This window comes from Rutidosis leptorrhynchoides, chromosome 3 (assembly GCF_046630445.1).
Source record: "Rutidosis leptorrhynchoides isolate AG116_Rl617_1_P2 chromosome 3, CSIRO_AGI_Rlap_v1, whole genome shotgun sequence".
Classification (NCBI taxonomy): Eukaryota; Viridiplantae; Streptophyta; class Magnoliopsida; order Asterales; family Asteraceae; genus Rutidosis; species Rutidosis leptorrhynchoides.
Window position 1 is genome coordinate 83,570,512 of NC_092335.1, and position 26,961 is coordinate 83,597,472.

The window sequence follows — 26,961 nt, forward strand, 5'->3', positions numbered from 1 at the left end:
CATGCGATCGCATGAGGATCAAACTCAGAAAAGTTGTATAAATCCTCGACTAGTTCGGCTGTAATCACACACACTTAACTATATCTATTTCTGTTCTCTATATATACATATAATATTTATATTATTATTATTATTATTATTATTATTATTATTATTATTATTATTATTAAGATTAATAATATTAGTAATCTTATAGTTAGGAGTATTATTAATATTAGTATTATACATAAAATACTACGACGGAGTGCTGTTTGGGTAATTTTCAAAAACGGGTTTGCGAGTAGGATAGGGCTAAGGAAATTATGGGTTATAGCTATGGAGATGATGGGTATGGTTCATGGGTATGCTCGTGAGGTCAATTTAGTGGTTAGCATCTCCGTTGCGTCTACGTACCTTTCCTGCAATATTGAATCTCAATATTGATACGTGAGTACTCGTAAATAAATATTTACATATTAATAGTGTATCCCTGACTAGTGCTCGAGTATATAGAATTATGCATGCTTGTACTTTTGATATTGCCCTTAGATAGGACATGTTGAATCCTGAACTAGTTACACCTGCAGTTGAGATAAGGTATAAGATATGCATGTCGTTAGAAAGCTAGCAAAAAATTAAGAACTTTTCCTTTAGATATCGAATGGTTTCGATGAACGGATTAGAAGTTATAGTCAATTAAATTTTTGTATTATTATTAAAAATGATTATTATTATCATCGTTATTATCGTCGTTATAGTTTTTATCTTATTATTATTATTATTATTATTATTATTATTATTATTATTATTATTATTATTATTATTATTATTGTTATTATTATTATTATTATTATTATTATTATTATTATTATTATTATTATGATTATCAATAAAAGGTATTATCATTAAAAATTGTTATTATTATTATTACTACTGTTATTATCGTTAAAATTATAATTAGTATTATTATTATTATTATCATTAATCTAGTTATTAGTGCTATCGTTAAATATTATCATAGTATTTATTAGTATTAGTATTATTATAATTAAAACTAATATTAGTAACACTTAATTAATATGATTACTATTATTAACATTAACATGAACGCGATATAAAAGACGATTAAAAGTTATTAAATGAATCGATTAGGGAATAATGAGTATGGGTATCCTGATGAAAATTAAAATATTGTAAGATATTGATTTAGATAAAATTATCGTTCTTATTATTTTTATTATTAATATTATTAAAAGTATCGTTAGTATTAAAACTATCATTTTAACAAAAATTATCATTTTAAATGAAATGTCATTGTTATTATAAAATATCATTATTATTTTCATTTTAAATAAAATTATTATTTTAAAGTTAATATTAAAAAGTATCATAAATATTAAAGTTATTATAATTAGAATTATCATTTTATCATAATATTAATTTTTTAGTGAATATAAATATTGATTTTTTTAGTAATAGAATATTAATAATTATTATTACAAAATAATGCAACTTTTACTTATTATTATTATCAATGTTATTTTATCAAATAAATATGTAATACAAATAATATATTTACCTTAATAAAACCTATCATAATATTTTTATGATATTAATGAACTTTATTACTTAAAATATATAAAAGTATATTTTTATATAAAGTTGTATTTATTAACAAATGAATTATAGTATTTACTCTAATAAATCTTTTTAAAAAAATATTTAAAACTATAAAACGACGATATTTAAACTATATAATAATCATGTATAAACTTTGAAAATCATTTTTTTTAGTCAAATTGACTTTTGTTGACTTTTACATATTAGTCTCGAGCATTAGGATTGTGATACACTACGGTTTAACCTAAATTGTTAGACAAATATTGACCAACATATAAATATATATACTTAATTTAGGTTCGTGAATCCGAGGCCAACCCTGCACATGTTCAATGACGTTATATGTATTTTTACTACGAAATACAGTATGATGAGTTTCATTTGCCTTTTTACCCTTTATATTTTTGGGCTGAGAATACATGCGCAATTTTTATAAATGTTTTACGAAATAGACACAAGTAATCGAAACTACATTATATGGTTGAATGATCGAAGCCGAATATGCCCCTTTTTGCTTGGTAGCCTAAGAATTAGGGAACATCACTAATATTGAGAATTAGTACACGCCTAATTGACACGAATCCTAAAGATAGATCTATTGGGCCTAACGAACCCCATCCAAAGTACCGGATGCTTTAGTACTTCGAATTCGTTTTTATCATGTCCGAAGAATTTTCCGGAATGATAGGGGATATTCTTATATGCATCTTGTTAATGTCGGTTACCAGGTGTTCAATCCATATGAATGATTTTTGTCTCTATGCATGGGACGTATATTTATGAGAACTAGAAATGAAATTCTTGTGGTCTATTAAAATGATGAAAATGAATGATTATGATAAACTAATGAACTCACCAACCTTTTGGTTGACACTTTAAAGCATGTTTATTCTCAGGTATAAAAGAAATATTTCGCTGTGCATTTGCTTGTTTTAAAGATATTACTTGGAGTCTTTCATGGCATATTTCGAAGAACGTTGCATTCGAGTCATTGAGTTCATCAAATATTACTATTAAGTTGATTTATAATTGGATAATGGATATTATGAAATGGTATGCATGCCTGTCAATTTTCGATGTAAAGAAAGTTTGTCTTTTAAAAACGAATACAATGTTTGTAAAATGTATCATATAGAGGTCAAATACCTCGCGATGTAATCAACTATTGTGAATCGTTTATAATGTATATGAACGGGTCCTTTCAGTTGGTATCAGAGTGGTGGTCTTAGCGAACCAGGTCTGCATTAGTGTGTCTAACTGATAAGTCGTTAGGATGCATTAGTGAGTCTGGACTTCGACCGTGTCTGCATGTCAAAAGTTTTGCTTATCATTTCTAGTCGGAAATCATCTGCTTATCATCCTTAGGAAATTACCTGCTTATCATTATTAGTCTAGACACGTCTTGCTACATTAATTGCATGAGTAGTGTATAGACAAAATTCATATCTTAGCGTATCTGCTAAATCATATCTTATCGTATCTGTTACTTTAAACTTTGTCTGACATATCCCGCAAATTCCTCCGTAATCTACGAAATCTTTTGATCTATATATATAGATATCCTATGTAAATAGAATATCACCCGATAGCCAGAAAATCATTTTATATCGAAAAAACCTTTATCCAATCGTACGAAAATGGAATTTATCATCAGTTCAAGTCACTCGGATTCCGAAATGTAATCTCACTCAAACTCCGAAAGCAGTGTGACCGGAATGGATCAACCAATCAGTCATCACCTATTCTGGATGAATTGGGGATGAGTTCGTAGCCTCCTCAATCATTGGAGACAAGAAGAAGGCGATCCTTTCCATCCACCAAATTTCCCTCTTGACGAAGAACCTGAAGTACTTACCGGCGAACCTGTCCAAAACACCATTTTCTCTCTCATTTTCAGAGTATCTCATCACGATTATATATTACATCAAATTTTAGATTTTATTTATCCACTCGTCTGAACCGACAATCACCCCGGTGTAATAGAAGAAGTCAATGAGCTTCGCGCTCGGGTAGTGACTTTGGAGAATATGGTGTAGAGATTACAAACACCAGCAGCAGCACCAGCAGCATAACCAGTACCACCATCATCAACGCCAACAGTACCATTACCACCTCCAACCATAACCGCGTCATAAACCTCAACTTCACAATCTGTCCCCCGAGCATCAATGTCATACGCATCATAGATACCAAGGAGTACCAACAACAATAACTGACGAAGTATTAATTCATAACTTCATTGGAGAAATATTCCGCGGCGATTATGTAATCTCTAAAGTCTTAGAGATTATCTAATCTAGCCCTAACCATAAATTAGTTAAGCGAACCAAAATGATAGAAGAAAGAGTAGAAACCCTGACAAAAATGGTGTGTGATTAACAATCTAAACTTGTTTGACCAACAGCATCAACAGTACCGTCAGCGTCACCAGCATCGTCAGTACAGTCAACATCAGAATCAACAACTCCTATAACATCACAAACTCCGTCAGTTCAAGAATCACTGTGGACATCACTACGAATCAATAACGGGTATATTGTATCAATGAGTTACGAAGAATTAACTCATTCCCTCTGAAGAAATTATATGTATATTATATATATATATATATATATATATATATATATATATATATATATATTGAAATAAAAATAAATCTTTCCGTGCTAAGCTATTATGTGTGAATCTTAACTACTCGGTTAATTCATATTACAAATATGCAATAATGTACATCCTTCGCCCGCAACTTAACCATCGTTAACTACAATCTCTGTCTCAATTCAACAAATTTCAATTCCTAATAAATCAAGTATATATTTGATTTTACACTTTCATCATCGATGTAACCGAAACTTTTCAGATAACATCATTCGTACTTTGCGAAATTCACAAGAATTTAACGAAAACCAACATCACGCCTCAACAAATAACGAAGTATTGATTCATAATTTTAATATTATTGAAGAAATACTTATGTAATCTTTAAAGCCTTCAAGGGATTATTCAATTCTAGTTCCAACCGTAAATCGAATGAGTTTAATTTAGTATTAACTTATTAAAATCTATGTTACATCTGAAGAGAATATATACATATATATCTTCATAAAGACTGTAATAAAATTCTTTTGTACAAAATATTAATTGTGAAATTTTTTTTAACGGGTAGGTAATACCCGAGATATATATATATATATATATATATATATATATATATATATATATATATATATATATATATATATATATATATATATATATATATATATATTCACAATTAATATGTTACATTCTTCGAATCTGATTAAGCAAATTATCAACTATACTCCCTACTTTCACAATAATATACATTCTTTCACAGAAATCAAAACAACCATACTAATTCAAACTCAATTACATATTCTGATTTTGAAACCTCAGAATTCAATTCGAGATATAACCGGTACCATCACTTTTAGATTCCTACATCTTTCGAAGCTATACTTTGACTTTAAAACTGTGTTAGAACATCAAATGTATATTAACGATTACAATATGTGTTCAAACCCTTCGAAAATTTCTGAAGATACTTCAATTAATGAGCAATCGAGATGATGATCCAACCACATATTACCCACAGTTATGTACTTAAAAAGCTCTCGAAACCAAAGTCATAGTTCAACACATATCTGTGTCAGATCCTTTGGCATTTATTAGCAAAAATAACTTTGCAATTTCTTTTCAAAGTAGAAAATTCTATCACAGCTCCAGTAAGACAACTTCAATTTTTCATTCGGAGTAGCTTATCATAATCTTGATATATATGTTGCCCTTTCGCCATTGTTACCGGGGAATCTTTCATATCTCGCCACATTAGCAGTAAATTTATCAGCAACGGTAATGATCTGAGATTTTCCGAAAAGTCATTATATTTATCAAAACCCCATCATTTACTCATCTGCCTCTTGTAACGAGAATTGCCATACGAATCATTGGGAATTAGCAATAAGTATTTTGAAATCTGACAGCATGTTGACGCCAACAGTTATACATATAACGTCTATTTCCAAGGCTTACATACTTCGAATGTGAAGTTTCTGAAAAACACTCTGAACCGCGAACTAGTTCTCGAAATGTTGATGAAGCAGCAAAAACTATAAAACGACCTTAACAGTAAAAAGTTTGATGATAATGAATAGTGTGCTGGCAAAGCGCAGAAAAAGAGAAGTTTTAGAACTGAAAAACAGATTGAGCAAAGTATGAAGGAGGCTGTGGACAAATCACAAAGACTGAACCTGCCTTTAAAGAATCTAAATGATTCAGTATCTGCTGAAGTCATTAATAAATACCTTGCTCCTGACTCTAAACCCCTGCGGACAATATCCTTCATCATCCTCTGATATTAGAAATTCTAAGATATCATCGTATCTTTCATTATAAATATTCTCCATATTTCTGAAGATATTTCCATAATTATTCTTATCTGAAATCATTTATCTCCTCGCGTTATCTGTGTTACATCATAAAAGAAACTATTTTAGTTTCTAAATTCTGAAACCTTCGAGTTTAAAATAAGAATATTTTTGAAGTAGTGTTGGGAACTGAAGCATGAATTAGTATAATATAATGACACTTGATCAACGTGATTATATTACAGTAATTCATGCTGAGTTTCTAAATGGAACGTGATGATTCACAGATCATAACGTCATCATGTTTCATGTTACACGACTTTTTTATTCTATTTAACCTCTAAAATATCAAGAGAATATTTTCTTGATGATTTGGTCTTTTCTGAGCTATTCTAGTAATTTGACAAGTCAAGATCGTGCCATTACAATTTCCTTCTTAGAACATTAACAATGTTCATTCCGAAATTCATATCTGCGAATTATGGACCATTATAAGTGGCACTTACTCGCAAGAAGAAGAAACGAAAGGACAAAGCTCCGAAATATAAATTGGGATATAAATTGCAGCAAATAAAAGAGAGCATTAATTGGAGATGACAATGATTATAGAAGACAGAAGCAGGGATATCGAAATATAAGGGAAGATATAAAACCCAACAATCACCCAGAAATTATAAACCGTATATGTCGATGCATATAGCAATATAAAGACACGTGAGAACTAAAAACACTATAAAACCAAGTGTATAGTAGAAGTAAATAGATTCTTTCGGCGGTAGATGAAAAAGAAGAATGACCGATATGAAGGTTAGGAATATATCAAGAAGCAAAACTGGATGGAGCATATTGATGAATGCTTTAAAGTATGAGTTAGAAATAATGGAAGGTGTGAGTTAAAAGGAAACGAAGGAGGTGGATTTATAGTAAAATATCCGACATAGAAATCAAAACAGATGATCGCATTTAAAGCAGATCCTAATTCCCTTGATTATCGAAGAATCAAATCCTATTACGAAGATTTTCTCCAAATCTCTTGAACTTGAAAATCAATCATATCTACGTCAAAAGATATGATGAATCTATACCTACTCATTTCACTCTTTTGGTAATAGCTTCACTCGTACTCTTCACAAAATCAAATGATTTTATCCATATTACTCAATGATGATAAAACCCTAATCTTCAGCTTATATGCGTCATGAAAACATACTTATTGTCAGCCATGACCATCCCAATCAAATTTCGGGACGAAATTTCTTTAACGGGTAGGTACTGTGACAACTCGGAAATTTCCTACTAAATTTAAACTTTAATCTTTATATATTCCCGACACGATAAGTAAAGTTTGTAAGTTGAATCTCAAGAATTTTAAACTGTGTTCATACACTCATTTAACCTCGACCAAATTCCAATGATTCACGAACCATTATATGAACGAATATGATTATATATGTATATGTGTATATATTATAACTTGAAAACATTAACAAAGTATTAGACGTTTAATACTTTACATAAACGTATTTGTTTCATAATATATTCAAATAGTTATCGATGGAATTAAAAGATATATCAAATGATTGATTTATCAGATACATTGAATTATGGCTACGAGTCTCTATTGAGAGGTCCACTTTGATTTAGAAAACCTTTCCTTTTAACGGTATCCGAAATATTTAGTAAAAGTGATTTACAATAGTGTCATTAACAAGAGTTAGTCAAAAGTTAGTAATCATTTCCGTTTAAATTTCAAAGGTGTACTTTACTTTGATAAACTCGTGTCCCTTGATAAATCAACTATTTAGTTTTCATATTAAAAATATTATTTGGTAAAATAACTACTATTATTTAAAATGAGTTAAATTATATAAAAAGAACTTTGAAATGTAATTGGTTTTGAAAGACTAAATATTAAATCATTAGATAAATATTTCAAACATATATATTATGTACAAATTTACAATTCTAAATAAGAATATATATATATATATATATATATATATATATATATATATATATATATATATATATATATATATATATATATATATATATATATATATATATATATATATATATATATATATATTTAACTTAGTCATAAAATGTCCTAATTTAAAAAAAAATATTTTGATAAACAACGAGTCACTGATTTATAGAAGCAAATGACCACAACGCTCAAATTTTATAAGTTACATTTTTATAAGGTAATTTATTGATAAATAAGTCAAATTATTAATAAGGGTACATGTCGCGTAACGTAAAAGGCTAGTTTTCTAAACGTACGAAAGTGCGTTCGAAAAACCGAAAGTGGTACATGAGTCGAGTGACAACGTACGAGTCATTTGAACAAAAATTACATTTTTACTACGCACGTAAATATAATATAATATTTAATTAATTCTAAAGATTAAATATAATATATATTAAATAATATATAAATCTATGTATCATGTGTAATGTAAGGAAAAGGGGTGTCGGCAAGAACTTGATGGAAACCAGCTGTTAGATAGAGTCATGCGACCGCATGACATAATAACATCATCCCCATGCGATCGCATGGGGATCAAACTCAGAAAAGTTGTATAAATGCTCGACTAGTTCGGCTGTAATCACGCACACTTAAATATATCTATTTCTCTTCTCTATATATACATATAATATTTATATTATTATTATTATTATTAAGATTAATAATATTAGTAATCTTATAGTTAGGAGTATTATTATTATTAGTATTATACATAAAATACTACGACGGAGTGCTGTTTGGGTAATTTTCAAAAACGGGTTTGCGAGTAGGATAGGGCTAAGGAAATTATGGGTTATAGCTATGGAGATGATGGGTATGGCTCATGGGTATGCTCGGGAGGTCAATTTAGTGGTTAGCATCTCCGTTGCATCTACGTACCTTTCCTGCAATATTGAATCTCAATATTGATACGTGAGTACTCGTAAATAAATTTTTACATATTAATAGTGTATCCCTGACTAGTGCTCAATTATATAGGATTATGCATGCTTGTACTTTTGATATTGCCCTTAGATAGGACATGTTGAATCCTGAACTAGTTACACCTGTGGTTGAGATAAGGTATAAGATATGCATGTCGTTAGAAAGCTAGCGAAAAATTAAGAACTTTTCCTTTAGATATCGAATGGTTTCGATGAACGGATTAGAAGTTATAGTCAATTGAATTTTTGTATTATTATTAAAAATGATTATTATTTTCATCGTTATAGTTTTTATCTTATTATTATTATTATTATTATTATTATTATTATTATTATTATTATTATTATTATTATTATTATTATTATTATTATTATTATTATTATTATTATTATTATTATTATTATTATTATGATTATCAATAAAAGGTATTATCATTAAAAATTGTTATTATTATTACTACCGTTATTATCGTTAAATTATAATTAGTATTATTATTATTATTATTATCATTAATCTAGTTATTAGTGCTATCGTTAAATATTATCATATTATTTATTAGTATTAGTATTATTATAATTAAAACTAATATTAGTAACACTTAATTAATATGATTACTATTATTAACATTAACATGAACGCGATATAAAAGACGATTAAAAGCTATTAAATGAATCGATTAGGGAATAATGAGTATGAGTATCCTGATGAAAATTAAAATATTGTAAGATATTGATTTAGATAAAATTATCGTTCTTATTATTTTTATTATTAATATTATTAAAAGTATCGTTAGTATTAAAACTATAATTTTAACAAAAATTATCATTTTAAATGAAATTTCATTGTTATTATAAAATATCATTATTATTTTCATTTTAAATAAAATTATTATTTTAAAGTTAATATTAAAAAGTATCGTAAATATTAAAGTTATTATAATTAGAATTATCATTTTATCATAATATTAATTTTTTTAGTGAATATAAATATTGATATTTTTATTAATAGAATAATAATAATTATTATTATTATTACAAAATAATACAACTTTTACTTAGAAAAAATTACACAGTTGGTCACTCTTGTTTACTTCAAATTTCAAGTTAGCCACTAAAGTTTATTTTAAACATGGTAGATCACTCAAGTATGCAAACATTTCATGGTTGGTCATCCTTTCAATTTCTGTTAAAAAATGTGAGGGTATAATTGTCCACACACAAAAATTTACAAAAATAAAAATCTATATTCTTATTTTTGCCTTTAAAAAAAAAAACTATATTCATGAGCTCAAAAATCATGATTCTTCAATTATGTTTCTCCACACTAATTGATTTCAGAAGTGTGATCTATATCTAAATCCTAAACTTCATACATCATCAAATCTCATTTACATCAACAGATTTGAAGTTTATGATATTGTGTTCTTCATTTTTCAAAAATGTCAAACGATTTAGTCTCCAAAATGATTCAGAGATATCCAGCAAAAAGTAAAAATGTAGTGTTGTTAGGAATCAATTCCTGAAACTATCTGCAAATTTCTAGATCTTATCTTGCTAAATCGAATTCAAATTTTGAAGTCAAAGTTTGGATAAAAAGTCAACAGAACTGTTCATGATCGAATTCAAAGTCTACGTGTTGTTTCAGATGGATTTGATGCATGTCGAGTGTTCAATGGATGATTACAAGTAACTTTTGTTCTTATTTTATCAACTGAAACAGATCAAATTGCAAAGTCAAGTTTTGATGATGTTTTGGTGTCAATATTTTCATAAAAAATCTTAGTCGAAGGTACATGAATGCTATAAAATTGATTTCACTCTTCAATTTTATCAACTGAAACGGATCAATATGGAATTTTTTGTTTTTAAAGGCAAAAATATGAATATACATTTTTATTTTTATAAAGTTATGTGTGTGGACAATTATACCCTCACATTTTTTGACAGAAATTAAAAGAGTGACCAACCATGAAACTTTTGCATACTTGAGTGACTTACCATGTTCAAAATAAACCTTAGTGACTAACTTGAAATTTGGAGTAAACATGAGTGATCATCTCTGTAATTTTTTCTTTTACTTATTATTATTATCAATGTTATTTTATCAAATAAATATGTAATACAAATAATATATTTACCTTAATAAAACCTATCATAATATTTTTATGATATTAATGAACTTTATTACTTAAAATATATAAAAGTATATTTTTATATAAAGTTGTATTTATTAACAAATGAATTATAGTATTTACTCTAATAAAATTTTTTTTAAAAATATTTAAAAATATAAAACGACGACATTTAAACTATATAATATTCATGTATAAACTTTGGAAATCAATTTTTTTAGTCAAATTGACTTTTGTTGACTTTTGCATATTAGTCTCGAGCATTAGGATTGTGATACACTACGGTTTAACCTAAATTGTTAGACAAATATTGACCAACATATAAATATATATACTTAATTTAGGTTCGTGAATCCGAGGTCAACCCTGCACTTGTTCAATGACGTTATATGTATTTTTACTACGAAATACAGTATGGTGAGTTTCATTTGCCTTTTTCCCTTTATATTTTTGGGCTGAGAATACATGCGCAATTTTTATAAATGTTTTACGAAATAGACACAAATAATCTAAACTACATTATATGGTTGAATGATCGAAGCCGAATATGCCCCTTTTTGCTTGGTAGCCTAAGAATTAGGGAACATCACTAATTTTGAGAATTAGTGCACACCTAATTGACGTGAATCCTAAAGATAGATCTATTAGGCCTAACGAACTCCATCCAAAGTACCGGATGCTTTAGTACTTCGAATTCGTTTTTATCATGTCCGAAGGATTTCCCGGAATGATCGAGGATATTCTTATATGCATCTTGTTAATGTCGGTTACCAGGTGTTCAATCCATATGAATGATTTTTGTCTCTTTGCATGGGACGTATATTTATGAGAACTGGAAATGAAATTCTTGTGGTCTATTAAAATGATGAAAATGAATGATTATGATAAACTAATGAACTCACCAACCTTTTGGTTGACACTTTAAAGCATGTTTATTCTCAGGTTTAAAAGAAATCTTCCGCTGTGCATTTGCTTGTTTTAAAGATATTACTTGGAGTCTTTCATGACATATTTCGAAGAACGTTGCATTCGAGTCATTGAGTTCATCAAAGATTACTATTAAGTCAATTTATAATTGGATAATGGATATTATGAAATGGTATGCATACCTGTCAATTTTTGATGTAAAGAAAGTTTATCTTTTAAAAAAGAATACAATGTTTGTAAAATGTATCATATAGAGGTTAAATACCTCGCGATACAAGTATACTGTACGTGTTGCTTTACAACCGGACGGTATTTTACCGAAAGGTAATATACGAAGCAAGTATACTGGACGTGTTGCTTTCCCAATACAAGGTTAGCAAGTGGATGACACAAAACCGCAAGTTTTGAGCTAAAATTTTCAAATCTGAAACCCACCAAACCCACAAAAACAATTTGCAAACACCGGTGAAGGGTTATTTCGGAAAACTTATCTAGAGTAAAAGCTAGATTAAATTTTTAAAAGATCAAATATTTTCATAAAGATCCAATTTCCTAACGGATCTAAATTTTCATAGTCATGTGGTACTGTAAACCACAACGTTACTATCATTGTTCATACCGCCGTATAGAAATCACTGATGTACAAAGTGTGAAGAATAAAGAAGTGATTCTAGTATGTTTTTATTTCAAGACAATATTGCTTGAGGACAAGCAACGCACAAGTGTGGGAATATTTGATAATGCTAAAAACGAACATATATTTCATAGTATTATCCCTCAAGAAAGACAAGCTTTTAGTTGCAATTATTCTATTTACAAGTAATATTCGTTTAAATAATAAAAGGTGAAGACAAAAGAAAGATTCGACAAATTGAAGACGCAAACGACCAAAAAGCTCAAAAGTACAAACTACAATCAAAGTGGCTCAAATTATTGATGAGAAACGTCTCAAAATTACAAAAGTACAAGTTGTAAAACGCAAAGTACAAGATATTAAATAGTACGAAAGGACGTTCGAAAATCCGGAACCGGGACCAGAGTCAACTCTCAACGCTCGACGCAACGGACTAAAAATTACAAGTCAACTATGCACATAAATATAATATAATATATAAATAATTCTTAAAATTATATATATATTATATTATATATATAAACCATCGGCAAACAAGAAAACAAAAGAATGTAAGCTGGAATCCCAGGCGTTGCGATCGCATGGCCAGCAAGACCAATTTCAATGCGATCGCATGGCCCCAAATTTTGGGTCAGGTCCTATAAATTTCGCAGTTTTGGTCGAACTAAACACCTATTTTTCTCTTCTCTATCTCTCAAAGTAATATATATATATATATATATATATATATATATATATATATATATATATATATATATATATATATATATATATTATAATTTTAATTTTAATAAGGGTATGTTAGCGAATGTTGTAAGTGTGTAAGTCGGAATTCTGTCCGTGTAACGCTACGCTATTATTAATCATTGTAAGTTATGTTCAACCTTTTTAAACTAATGTCTCGTAGCTAAGTTATTATTATGCTTATTTAAATTGAAGTAATCGTGATGTTGGGCAAAATATTAAGATTGGGTAATTGGGCTTTGTACCATAATTGGGGTTTGGACAAAAGAACGACACTTGTGGAAATTAGACTATGGGCTATTAATGGGCTTTATATTTGTTTAATTAAATGATACTTTGTTAATTTAATATAAAGATTTACAATTGGACGTACCTATAAATAACCACATACACTCGATCGGACACGACGTGCGTGATATTTATAAGTAGTAATAATCGTTCATTTAACCGGACACGGGAATGGATTAATAGTCAATGGACTTATTAAAACAGGGGTGAATTATATACAAGGAAAATTGGTGTAATTATAGTTTAAGTCCCCAATTAGTTGGAATATTTGACTTCGGATATAAGGATAATTTGACGAGGACACTCGCACTTTATATTTATGACTGATGGACTGTTATGGACAAAAACCAGATGGACATATTGAATAATCCAGGACAAAGGACAATTAACCCATGGTAATAAACTAAAATCAACACGTCAAACATCATGATTACGGAAGTTTAAATGAGCATAATTCCTTTATTTCATATTTCATCGCATTTTTATTGTATTTAATTGCACTTTTAATTATCGCACTTTAATTATTGTCATTTACTTTACGCTTTAAATTAAGCCTTTTATATTTTTAATATTTTACATTAGGTTTTAACTGCGACTAAAGTTTTAAAATCGACAAACCAGTCATTAAACGGTAAAAACCCCCTTTTATAATAATAAAACTACTTATATATATATATATATATATATATATATATATATATATATATATATATATATTTATATACAAATATAGTTTTTAAAAATATAGCGTTAAACTTGGCTAGCTCCCTGTGGAACGAACCGGACTTACTAAAAACTACACTATTGTACGATTAGGTACACTGCCTATAAGTGTTGTAGCAAGGTTTAGGTATATCCACTCTATAAATAAATAAATAACTTGTGTAAAAATGTATCGTATTTAATAGTATTTCGTAATAAATATATAACTATTTCTTATACACCTCTACGCACATCAAGTATTTTTGGCGCCGCTGCCGGGGACCGCCTAAACGCCGGAAGCGAAACGCTATATATATATATATATATATATATATATATATATATATATATATATATATATATATATATATATATATATATATATATATATATATATATATATATATATATATATATATATATATATATATATATATAAAGATTTTTAATTTACTTTTGTAAAAATACGTTTTAAATATTAAAAATACAAAAATATAAAAAGAAAAATTAAATATATATATTTTTAAAGAGTTGTTCAAAATATAAAAAAATTAAAAAGTTTGTATTTTCTTTTAGTTATAAAAACTAATAGGTAGTTTTTTTGTAAAAATATAAATTTTTATTTATTTTATATAAATACTTTATATATTTATAAAACAGAAAATTAAAAACAGAAAAAAAATAATAAATTGTAAACGGGCTACACTGTAGCAGCCCAAATAATCTGGCCCGATTTTTTAATTCATGCGATCGCATGAACCCGAAGGCTAAAACTCATGCGATCGCATGAGCAGCCCTGACACGCTGGTCTGAACCTGGTACTGCATTAATTACGGAGTATAATTTAATTATAATTAATATAAACCCTAATTAGGGTTAATTATAATAATAATTAAGTTTTAGTTTTATTATTTTTGTATTTTAAGTTTAATTAGTTTTATTAATATATACAAATTAATACTTTTATAAAATAAATATAAAAAAAATATTTTTATAAAAATAAGTTATTTTATCACTTTTTATATTTATATCTTTTTAATCGTTTAAGCGTAATTTTATAATTTTTCGCTCGTAATTAGTTTTAAGTTATAGTATTTGACGTAGTTATTTTTATTTTTAGATTTTTAGGCTTTGCAGTAAAATTCCTTAAGTGCTTTTTCTTTAGACTAAGATTTAGGTGCTTTAGAATTTTGCGACGCCATTTTAATATATTTTAGTACCTTTTTAAAGTTATTACCGTTTTGGATATAGTATTCCTTTTAAGCTTTAATACTTTTAAACGCAACTTTTAATTCTTAGTTTTTAGATTTTTAAGTTTCGACGCGCTACTTTCTTATTTTTATTTTTCGACCTTTTATTTTTCGACATTTTTCGACGTTTTTCATTCTTATTTTTCGCCGCTCTAGTTTTTAGAACATAGAATTTTCTATTTCTTCTCTAAAATTTCTTTGAATTTCGACGAAAAATTATTTTAAGCGGTTAAATTGATAGACATCCAAAATTTTCTGGTTCATAGTAATAGTTGGATTTGTTAGTAGCGAGTTGTGGGCTTCCGATTTAAAGGGTCCTGGCTACCTGCTGCATCTATTGGCTATTCGAAACGTAGGCAAAATCAGAAAAGTCTATTAATTTGATAACTTATATAATTTTTATTTTTATAACTAATAGGATATTCAGTGAATGCACCGAGCAAAACGTTCACCACATTTTATACGTTCACCACCTGTAACTCGATCAAGACATCTAGCCAATATTATCGCCGTTGATTTTTCTTTAGAATCGTCATCCAGTCAACCAAGTACTCCAATTCAAATTTCTGATAATCCATTTTTTGAACCTGACCTCACAATTGAGAATCCGGAGGATATTCAGGGATAATTCAGAGATCCTGAACCATTAATCTTTCCTCCGGAACCACCAATCATTCAAACAGAGATTGTCGAGGAACAAACCATTAAATCAGAATCCTCTAGTGATTCAGATTCAACAAATTCAATCATGGAGAATCTGGAACCTCTAAGTATGGAAGACCGAATGAGAGCTAAACGCACTGGCCAAGGTCACGCAATTACTCAACCAGACATTAATGCGCCAGATTATGAAATCAAAGGACAAATCCTACACTTGGTAACTAATCAATGCCAATTTAGTGGTGCACCGAAGGAAGATCCAAACGAACATCTTCGTACCTTTAATAGGATTTGTACTTTATTCAAAATAAGAGAAGTGGAGGATGAACAGATCTATCTCATGTTATTTCCCTGTACTTTAAAGGGAGAAGCCAAAGATTGGTTAGAATCATTACCTGAAGGGGCGATTGATACATGGGATGTTTTAGTTGAAAAAATTCTTAAACAATTCTTTCCGGCATCTAAAGCCGTGAGACTTAAAGGAGAAATTGTTACGTTCACACAAAAGCCAAATGAAACTCTATATGAAGCGTGGACAAGATTTGGAAAGTTATTGAGAGGATGTCCGCAACATGGTTTAGACACTTATCAAATAGTACAAATATTCTACCAAGGATGCGACATCACTACACGAAAAGACATCGATATAGCAGCTGGTGGTTCCATTATGAAGAAAACCGCAACTGACGCTTACAAAATTATTGATAACACTGCTTCCCACTCACATGAGTGGCATCAAGAAAAAGATATCGTTAGATCATCTAAAGCAGCTAGAGCCGATTCTAGCCATGACTTTGATTCCATTTCCGCAAAGATAGATGCTGTCGAGAGACGAATGGAAAAGATGACTAAAGATATTCACTCAATACGAATTAGTTGTGAGCAGTGTGGAGGACCACATTTGACAAAAGATTGTCTCAGTATTGAACAAACAATGGAACAAAGAGAGAATGTTTCATATATGAACCAAAGGCCTGGAAATAATTATCAAAATAATTATCAACCGCCAAGACCAATCTACAATCAAAATCAGAATTATAACCAAAAAGTTCCATACAACAACCAACAAGGTCCTAGCAATCAACAAGTATCCAATAATACTTACAATCAGCAAAGACCTATTTTTCAAAACAAACCACCGCAAACCGATGATAAAAAGCCAAATTTAGAAGATATGATGTCGAAGCTAGTTGAATCTCAAACTCAATTTTTCACATCTCAAAAACAAACCAATGAACAAAATGCTCAAGCATTTAGAAATCAACAAGCTTCTATTAAAAATTTGGAACAAGAAGTAAGCAACCTAGCAAGGTTGATAGGTGAAAGAAAACCGAGAAATCTACCTAGCGATACAAATGCTAACCCCCGAAATGAAACAGCTAAAGCCATTACCACAAGAAGTGGTATTACACTTAAACCATCGGAAATACCTGTAATTTCTAATGACTCTGTTCCTACTCCACAAGAACCACAATCTGAGCAAGATAAGGAAAAAGAACCGGTAGTTGAAAAGGTTAATGAAGATAACACAGTTAAGGCTAAACCTTATGTTAAACCATACCAACCACCACTTCCTTACCCGAGTAAAATGAGAAAAGAAAGACTTGAAGCCGAGCAATCCAAATTCTTGGATATGTTTAAACAGATAAATGTCAATCTTCCTTTCATTGATGTGATTTCAGGAATGCCTAGATATGCTAAATTCTTAAAAGATATAATCACAAATAGAAAGAAAATGGAAGAACTCTCGGCTGTTACTATGAATGCTAATTGTTCTGCAGTACTGTTGAATAAGACACCAGAAAAACTCTCTGATCCAGGAAGTTTCACAATTCCATGTTTTCTGGGTATTCTTAGTTCAATAGAAGCATTGGCAGACTTAGGTGCTAGTATACTTGCTTCGTATATTATTCTGGACATGGAAGAAGATTCTCGAGTTCCTTTCATATTAGGAAGACCATTCTTAAACACGGCTAAAGCAATAATAGACGTGTTTGGTAAGAAACTGACCCTAAGTATAGAGGACGAGAGTGTTACTTTTTCTGTTGATAGAGCCATGCAACAACCGCAATCTGCAGATGATACATGTTATTATATTCAAACTATAGATTCACATGCAGAATTGTTAGAAGAATTTCCAGAATTACAAGGAACAGGAGAATGTTCTTTAGGAGAAGGAACTGAACCAATTGACGAAGCTGAAATGTTAGCTACACTCATGGCTAATGGATATGAACTAACAACAGAAGAAATTCAAATGCTAAAAGAGGAAGACAGATATCGATATAAATCATCGATAGAAGAACCACCGACATTAGAGTTAAAGCCACTTCCAAACCATTTGGAATACGCTTATTTACATGGTGAATATGAATTACCTGTAATAATATCGTCTTCTCTTACTGAAAATGAAAAATCTCAATTCATTTATGTGCTAAAAGCTCATAAACCAGCCATTGCATGGAAGATTCATGACATTAAAGGTATAAGCCCTTCGTATTGCACACATAAAATCCTTATGGAAGAAGGTCATAAAACTTATGTGCAACGCCAACGAAGACTAAATCCTAATATGCAAGATGTTGTTAAGAAAGAAATTATTAAACTGCTTGATGCAGGTTTAATTTATCCAATCTCTGATAGTCCATGGGTAAGCCCAGTTCAATGCGTACCTAAAAAGGGTGGCATGACTGTCATCACAAATGAAAAAATGAGCTTATTCCTACTAGGACTGTAACAGGATGGCGTGTTTGTATTGATTAAAGAAAATTAAATGACGCCACCAGAAAAGATCACTTTCTCTTACCTTTCATTGATCAAATGTTAGAAAGATTAGCCGTAAATAGTTACTATTGTTTTCTTGATGGTTTCTCCGGATATTTTCAAATTCCAGTCGCACCCGAGGATCAAGAGAAAACCACATTCACGTGCCCTTATGGTACTTTTGCTTACAAACGCATGCCATTTGGACTTTGCAACGCCCCTGCGACCTTTCAAAGGTGCATGATGGCGATTTTTCATGACATGATAGAAGAATGCATGGAAGTTTTCATGGATGACTTTTCAGTCTTCGGTGATACATTTGAATCATGTCTAGTTAATCTTGAACGAATGCTAATTAGATGCGAACAATCAAATCTAGTTCTTAATTGGGAGAAATGTCATTTCATGGTTAAAGAAGGCATCGTTCTTGGTCATAAAATTTCAAAGGAAGGAATTGAAGTGGATAGAGCTAAAGTAGATGTAATTGCTAAACTTCCACATCCCACCAATGTTAGAGGAGTTAGGAGTTTTCTAGGGCATGCCGGTTTTTACCGACGTTTCATAAAAGATTTTTCTAAAATTGCCACTCCTATGAATAAACTCCTAGAAAAAGATGCACCATTTATCTTTTCGGATGAATGCATCAAATCTTTTAATATTCTTAAAGAAAAACTCACTAATGCACCGATAATGATAACTCCAAATTGGAATCTACCATTTGAACTCATGTGCGATGCAAGTGATTTTGCAATGGGAGCCGTTTTAGGACAAAGGATTGAAAAACGATTTCAACCTATTTATTACGCTAGTAAGACGTTACAAGGAGCACAAATGAATTACACAACTACTGAAAAAAGAACTCCTTGCTATTGTCTTTGCTTTTGACAAATTTCGTTCATATCTTGTTCTAGCTAAAACGGTGGTCTATACCGACCATTCTGCTCTTAGATACCTATTTTCGAAACAAGATGCCAAACCATGATTAATCCGTTGGAACTTACTCTTACAAGAGTTCGATATTGAAATCCGAGATAAAAAGGGAGCAGAAAATCTCGCAGCTGATCATCTTTCTCGTCATGAAAATCCCGAATTAGAAGTTCTAAATGAATCGGCCATACAAGACAACTTTCCTGATGAATATCTTTTGAAGATCGATTATAGTGAAATTCCATGGTTTGCAGACTATGCAAACTACTTAGTATGTGGATTCCTTGAAAAAGGGTTGTCGTACCAAAAACGAAAGAAATTCTTTAGTGATATAAAATACTATTTCTGGGAAGATCCACATTTGTTTAAAAGTTGTCCCGATGGAATAATACGCCGATGTGTATTCGGGGAGGAAGCCAGTCAAATCTTAAATCATTGTCACACAGGACCAACAGGAGAGCATTATGGGCCTCAACTCACAGCAAGAAAAGTTTACGATGCTGGATTCTATTGGCCTACAATTTTCAAAGACGCACACCTTCTTTGCAAATCCTGTGATGCATGTCAAAGGGCCGGAAAAATAAGTCAACGTGATGAAATGCCACAAAATGTTATTCAAGTATGTGAAGTATTTGACATTTGGGGTATTGACTTTATGGGTCCATTTCTAAAATCTCATAATAATCTCGACATTCTCGTTGCCATTGATTATGTATCTAAATGGGTGGAAGCACAAGCTCTTCCAACTAACGATGCACGAGTTGTAGTCAACTTTTTAAAACGTCTTTTTGCAAGGTTTGGAACACCGAAAGCTTTAATAAGTGATCGGTGTACTCATTTTTGTAATAATAAACTTGAGAAAGTTCTCAAAAGTTATGGAGTAACTCATAAAATCTCAACCACTTATTATCCACAAACAAGTGGACAAGTTGAAAATACCAACTGAGCTTTAAAATGTATTCTAGAGAAAACCGTAGGATCAAATCCAAAGGAATGATCCATGAAATTGGAGGATGCACTCTGGGCTTTTAGAACAGCTACAAAACTCCAATTGGCACCACACCTTTTAAACTCGTTTACGGAAAAGCATGTCATCTTCCAGTAGAAATTGAACACAAAGCATTTTGGGCTTTGAAGACATGTAATCTTGATTTACATGAAGCCGGGCGTCTACGGTTGAGCCAACTAAATGAATTAGAAGAATTAAGACATGAAGCATACGAAAATTCGTTAATCTATAAGGAAAGAACGAAGAAATGGCATGATAAAAGAATCAGAAGTTCAAAAGAATTCAAAGAAGGAGACAGAGTTCTTCTTTTCAATTCACGATTCAAGCTATTTCCTGGAAAATTGAAATCAAGATGGTCTGGACCATTCATAGTTAAAAGAGTTTTCCCTTACGGAACAGTAGTATTAATAAATTCAAATGGGATTGAATTTAAGGTAAATGGTCACAGAGTTAAACATTACATAGATAGTTCGATGGAAGTTGAAGATGAAGTTAATCACAATTTCGACACCACAGCTAACTAAGTGTGGGAAGGTTCGAATCTTTTTAGGGTAATATATATTTCTGTTAGAGTTAGATATTCTGTTTTCGTGTAGTTCCGAGAATGAAATCCGAATGGTCTTTCCCTAGCAGACCCTAAAGAACTAGTCTTCTTCCCCCATTCTGAATTTTTATTTTTTTTAGGTTTTACGAGATGAAGAATTCCTTTGATCTAAACCATGGTCTAATGCTACACGCTATGATTACTAAACGTAATAATGATACACTCCCGAGTGACCTGGTGTCAGTGATAAGAGGCAAAATGGACGGAGTAAGAAAAGAACTCAGAAAAGATCATCATAAGATACATTTTGGTAAAAGAAAATCAAAATCCGCAACAAAAAGAAGAGCACGACACCTTGAAAGATGTTATAAATGCGGAAAATGGTCACACGAAGGTAAATGTTCAAACAATCAAACATATTCAAATACCGAATTTTTTACTCTATGCAGAGAAGGACCGTTCATATGTTTAGAAGAAAAGATATTGAAGAATCGAGGTTATGCTTATGTAGCTATGGAAAATCAAATCACACGACTCTCCTATGAGTCGGCTAAAGCAGGTCTCTGAGAATTCTTTCTAATAGGTAAGTATGTACAGTTTTTATTTTTATTGCTTTTAACCTTTTGATAATAAACGCTGAATCGTTCGCTATAAAGTATTAAATTGGTATTCAATAAAATTAGGTATGCGTAACCGAAATTATTGATATCATACAAAAATTTATTACATCACTGTGAAATTTAGCGTTTATTCTTAAGGTATAAATATCTTTAATCAATCAACCCAAAATATTTCAAAAATTCGTCAGGAGTAAAACTAGGTTATGGAACCGAAATTACTTTACCGAAAAGAGGGGCGTATATTTTTAATAATATTTGATTGATTAAAGTGGGATAAAAGACCAAAAAGATTTTTTATTTTTATTTTTACCTTGTTTTTAAAATTAATATATAAATATTAAATTATTAATGTAAATCTTTAAAATCAATATATTTGAGTTTGTAAATATTTGAAAAATTAATATTTTTAATATAAATTTGTATGTATAAAAACAAAAATATAATATAAATTTGGTGTGAATTTTTAATTTTAATTATATGAATTTTTAATTTTATGCATTTTAAATTTAAGTTTGATGTGAATTTAAAAACAAAAATTTACTTTATTTCATTAAGTTAAAAATTTGATATTTAAAAATTCGTCGTGAGTTGAAAACTAGGTCGTTGAACCGAAATTGCTTTACCCGAGGGAGGGACGAGAACTTTTATTATCATTATTTTTAATCTTATTGAATTAAAGTATGCCAAAAACATTTAAAAAACCCAAAAATCTTTGCTTTTAAAACAACGCTTTGAAATGACAAATTTTTAAAATTTTGTCGAAGGACGGACTAGGACATCGATCCGAAACAACCTCGTCCTAAATAACAAGGAAAACAAAATTTTAAATTTATTAATTTTTGTTTTATTAAGTAAAAGGATATAAAAAAATATATATCAGACCCCATGCGATCGCATGGGGTTTCCTCTTAAACCTCATACGGTCGCATGAGGCCAAAATGCTGGTAAGGTATCAAAAGGCAGCGAGTTCTGCTTCTGTCCCACTCCACACTCATACACAAACACGAACACATACACACATACACTATTCAAATCACCAATTTTCACCCAAATTTCACCAAATTTCTCACAAAACTTCGCTACAATCATGCATAGGTTTGGATTTTTTAGCAAGAAGGTAAAATTTACACCCCTAAACTCTTAAATTTCTTAGTTTTTGTGATAATTACCAATATTTTACCTAATTTAATTTTGTTAATTTCTAGTGTAATTATTGTTAAATTGTTAGTATATTATGCATGTATAACCTAGATTGATGCTATTTAACACGATTTGAAGCCAAAAACTTCAAAATTTTTAGGAATCTAGGGTTTGTGTTCTTGAGCAATTTGGGGCTTTTTGATATAAATAGGTTATGGCCGATTTTTGTCATGAATTATTGCTAAATTAAGTAGTGTAACATGTTTAGGTAGCTAAAATGATCCAAACTTTGATCCTAAACATGATTTTTGAGAATTAAAGTAGACTTTTTAGGTCTAAAATTCATGAATTTGATTAAATTGATGTAAATGCCATTTGAAACTTGTTTAATTGCTAGTAATGGTTATTTTAACATGTTATTTGAGTTGAATGCTTAGAAACTTTGTAAACATTTTCATATATGCTTATTTGAAAAAGTGTAGAATTGTGAAAATTGTGAAAATGTGTATAAGTTTAATTTTGATTGAATATGTTATTGTAATTGTTTCAAGTTGTTATTTTGCTAACACTAATGCATATTTGGATGCAAAAATTTTGTTTTTAATGTGTTTTGCAGAAAAATACCGATACTGATGGTGCATCATCATCATCTAGGCAACCTGCTCCAGAACCTGAACCAGAAATGCAATATGAACCAGAACCTGAGCAGGAGCAACAACAGGAACAACAACAACCTGATCAACACGTACCATATTATGATCCGCAAAAAGAATATGTTAATGCCTACGTAATTTTTCCGATTCATCCGATAATAGCTCACCCAACGATTCATGAAGAACAGTTGCATCCCAATTTGAGATTTGATCGAAGTTGGAGAGATTACCCGACGTACCAAAGTAACAAATTTAAACTGGTAACGAAAAATGTAGAAGTGCCGAGGCTAATCGATTGGGAGCTGATCGATTGGGAGCCTTTGGAAAGGGTCCAACTAGCTAACTCAGTTAGACTGCATCTGATCCAAAGGTATTGAAATGTCCCGTTCTTATTGATTAAAAACGTTCCATATTAATTGATTTTGTTGCGAGGTTTTGACCTCTATATGAGATGTTTTTCAAAGACTGCATTCATTTTTAAAACAAACCATAACCTTTATTTCATAAATAAAGGTTTAAAAAGCTTTACGTAGATTATCAAATAATGATAATATAAAATATCCTGTTTACACACGACCATTACATAATGGTTTACAATACAAATATGTTACATCGAAATCAGTTTCTTGAATGCAGTTTTTACACAATATCATACAAACATGGACTCCAAATCTTGTCCTTATTTTAGTATGCAACAGCAGAAGCTCTTAGTATTCACCTGAGAATAAACATGCTTTAAACGTCAACAAAAATGTTGGTGAGTTATAGGTTTAACCTATATATATCAAATCGTAACAATAGACCACAAGATTTCATATTTCAATACACATCCCATACATAGAGATAAAAATCATTCATATGGTGAACACCTGGTAACTGACATTAACAAGATGCATATATAAGAATATCCCCATCATTCCGGGACACCCTTCGAATATGATATAAATTTCGAAGTACTAAAGCATCCGGTACTTTGGATGGGGTTTGTTAGGCCCAATAGATCTATCTTTAGGATTCGCGTCAATTAGGGTGTCTGTTCCCTAATTCTTAGATTACCAGACTTAATAAAAAGGGGCATATTCGATTTCGATAATTCAACCATAGAATGTAGTTTCACGTACTTGTGTCTATTTTGTAAATCATTTATAAAACCTGCATGTATTCTCATCCCACAAATATTAGATTTTAAAAGTGGGACTATAACTCACTTTCACAGATTTTTACTTCGTCGGGAAGTAAGACTTGGCCACTGTTTGATTCATGAACCTATAACAATATATACATATATATCAAAGTATGTTCAAAATATATTTACAACACTTTTAATATATTTTGATGTTTTAAGTTTATTAAGTCAGCTGTCCTCGTTAGTAACGTACAACTAGTTGTACACAGTTAGATGTACAGAAATAAATCGATAAATATTATCTTGAATCAATCCACGACCCAGTGTATACATATCTCAGTATTGATCACAACTCAAACTATATATATTTTGGAATCAACCTCAACCCTGTATAGCTAACTCCAACATTCACATATAGAGTGTCTATGGTTGTTCCGAAATATATATAGATGTGTCGACATGATAGGTCGAAACATTGTATACGTTTCTATGGTATCTCAAGATTACATAATATACAATACAAGTTGATTAAGTTATGGTTGGAATAGATTTGTTACCAATTTTCACGTAGCTAAAATGAGAAAAATTATCCAATCTTGTTTTACCCATAACTTCTTCATTTTAAATCCGTTTTGAGTGAATCAAATTGCTATGGTTTCATATTGAACTTTATTTTATGAATCTAAACAGAAAAAGTATAGGTTTATAGTCAGAAAAATAAGTTACAAGTCATTTTTGTAAAGGTAGTCATTTCAGTCGAAAGAACGACGTCTAGATGACCATTTTATAAAAAACATACTTCCACTTTGAGTTTAACCATAATTTTTGGATATAGTTTCATGTTCATAATAAAAATCATTTTCCCAGAATAAAAACTTTTAAATCAAAGTTTATCATAGTTTTTAATTAACTAACCCAAAACAGCCCGCGGTGTTACTACGACGGCGTAAATCCGATTTTACGGTGTTTTTCGTGTTTCCAGGTTTTAAATCATTAAGTTAGCATATCATATAGATATAGAACATGTGTTTAGTTGATTTTAAAAGTTAAGTTAGAAGGATTAACTTTTATTTGCGAACAAGTTTAGAATTAACTAAACTATGTTCTAGTGATTACAAGTTTAAACCTTCGAATAAGATAGCTTTATATGTATGAATCGAATGATGTTATGAACATCATTACTACCTCAAGTTCCTTGGATAAACCTACTGGAAATAATAAAAATTAGATCTAGCTTCAAAGGATCCTTGGATGGCTTGAAAGTTCCTGAAGCAGAATCATGACACGAAAACAATTTCAAGTAAGATTTCCACTCGAAATAAGATTGTTATAGTTATAGAAATTGAATTAAAGTTTGAATATGATTATTACCTTGTATTAGAAATATAACCTACTGTAAGTAACAAAGGTTTCTTGATCTTGGATGATTACTTGGAATGTATTTAGAAAACTTGGAAGTAAACTTGCAATCTTGGAAGTATTCTTGATTTTATGAAACTAGAACTTTTAGAATTTATGAAGAACACTTAGAACTTGAAGATAGAACTTGAGAGAGATCAATTAGATGAAGAAAATTGAAGAATGAAAGTGTTTGTAGGTGTTTTTGGTCGTTGGAGTATGGATTAGATATAAAGGATATGTAATTTTGTTTTCATGTAAATAAGTCATGAATGATTACTCATATTTTTGTAATTTTATGAGATATTTCATGATAGTTGCCAAATGATGGTTCCCACATATGTTAGGTGACTCACATGGGCTGCTAAGAGCTGATCATTGGAGTGTATATACCAATAGTACATACATCTAAAAGCTGTGTATTGTACGAGTACGAATACGGGTGCATACGAGTAGAATTGTTGATGAAACTGAACGAGGATGTAATTGTAAGCATTTTTAT

The 26,961-nt window shown here is 30.1% G+C and overlaps 1 non-coding gene across 1 annotated transcript; it reads right to left on the reverse strand.

The window, feature by feature from the left end:
- Positions 1-16,751: 16,751 nt before the first annotated feature.
- LOC139903112 (small nucleolar RNA R71) lies at positions 16,752-16,858 on the reverse strand. Its single transcript, XR_011777956.1, has one exon. It is a non-coding gene; the product is annotated as a small nucleolar RNA R71 (small nucleolar RNA).
- Between the last annotated feature and the right edge of the window lie 10,103 nt (positions 16,859-26,961).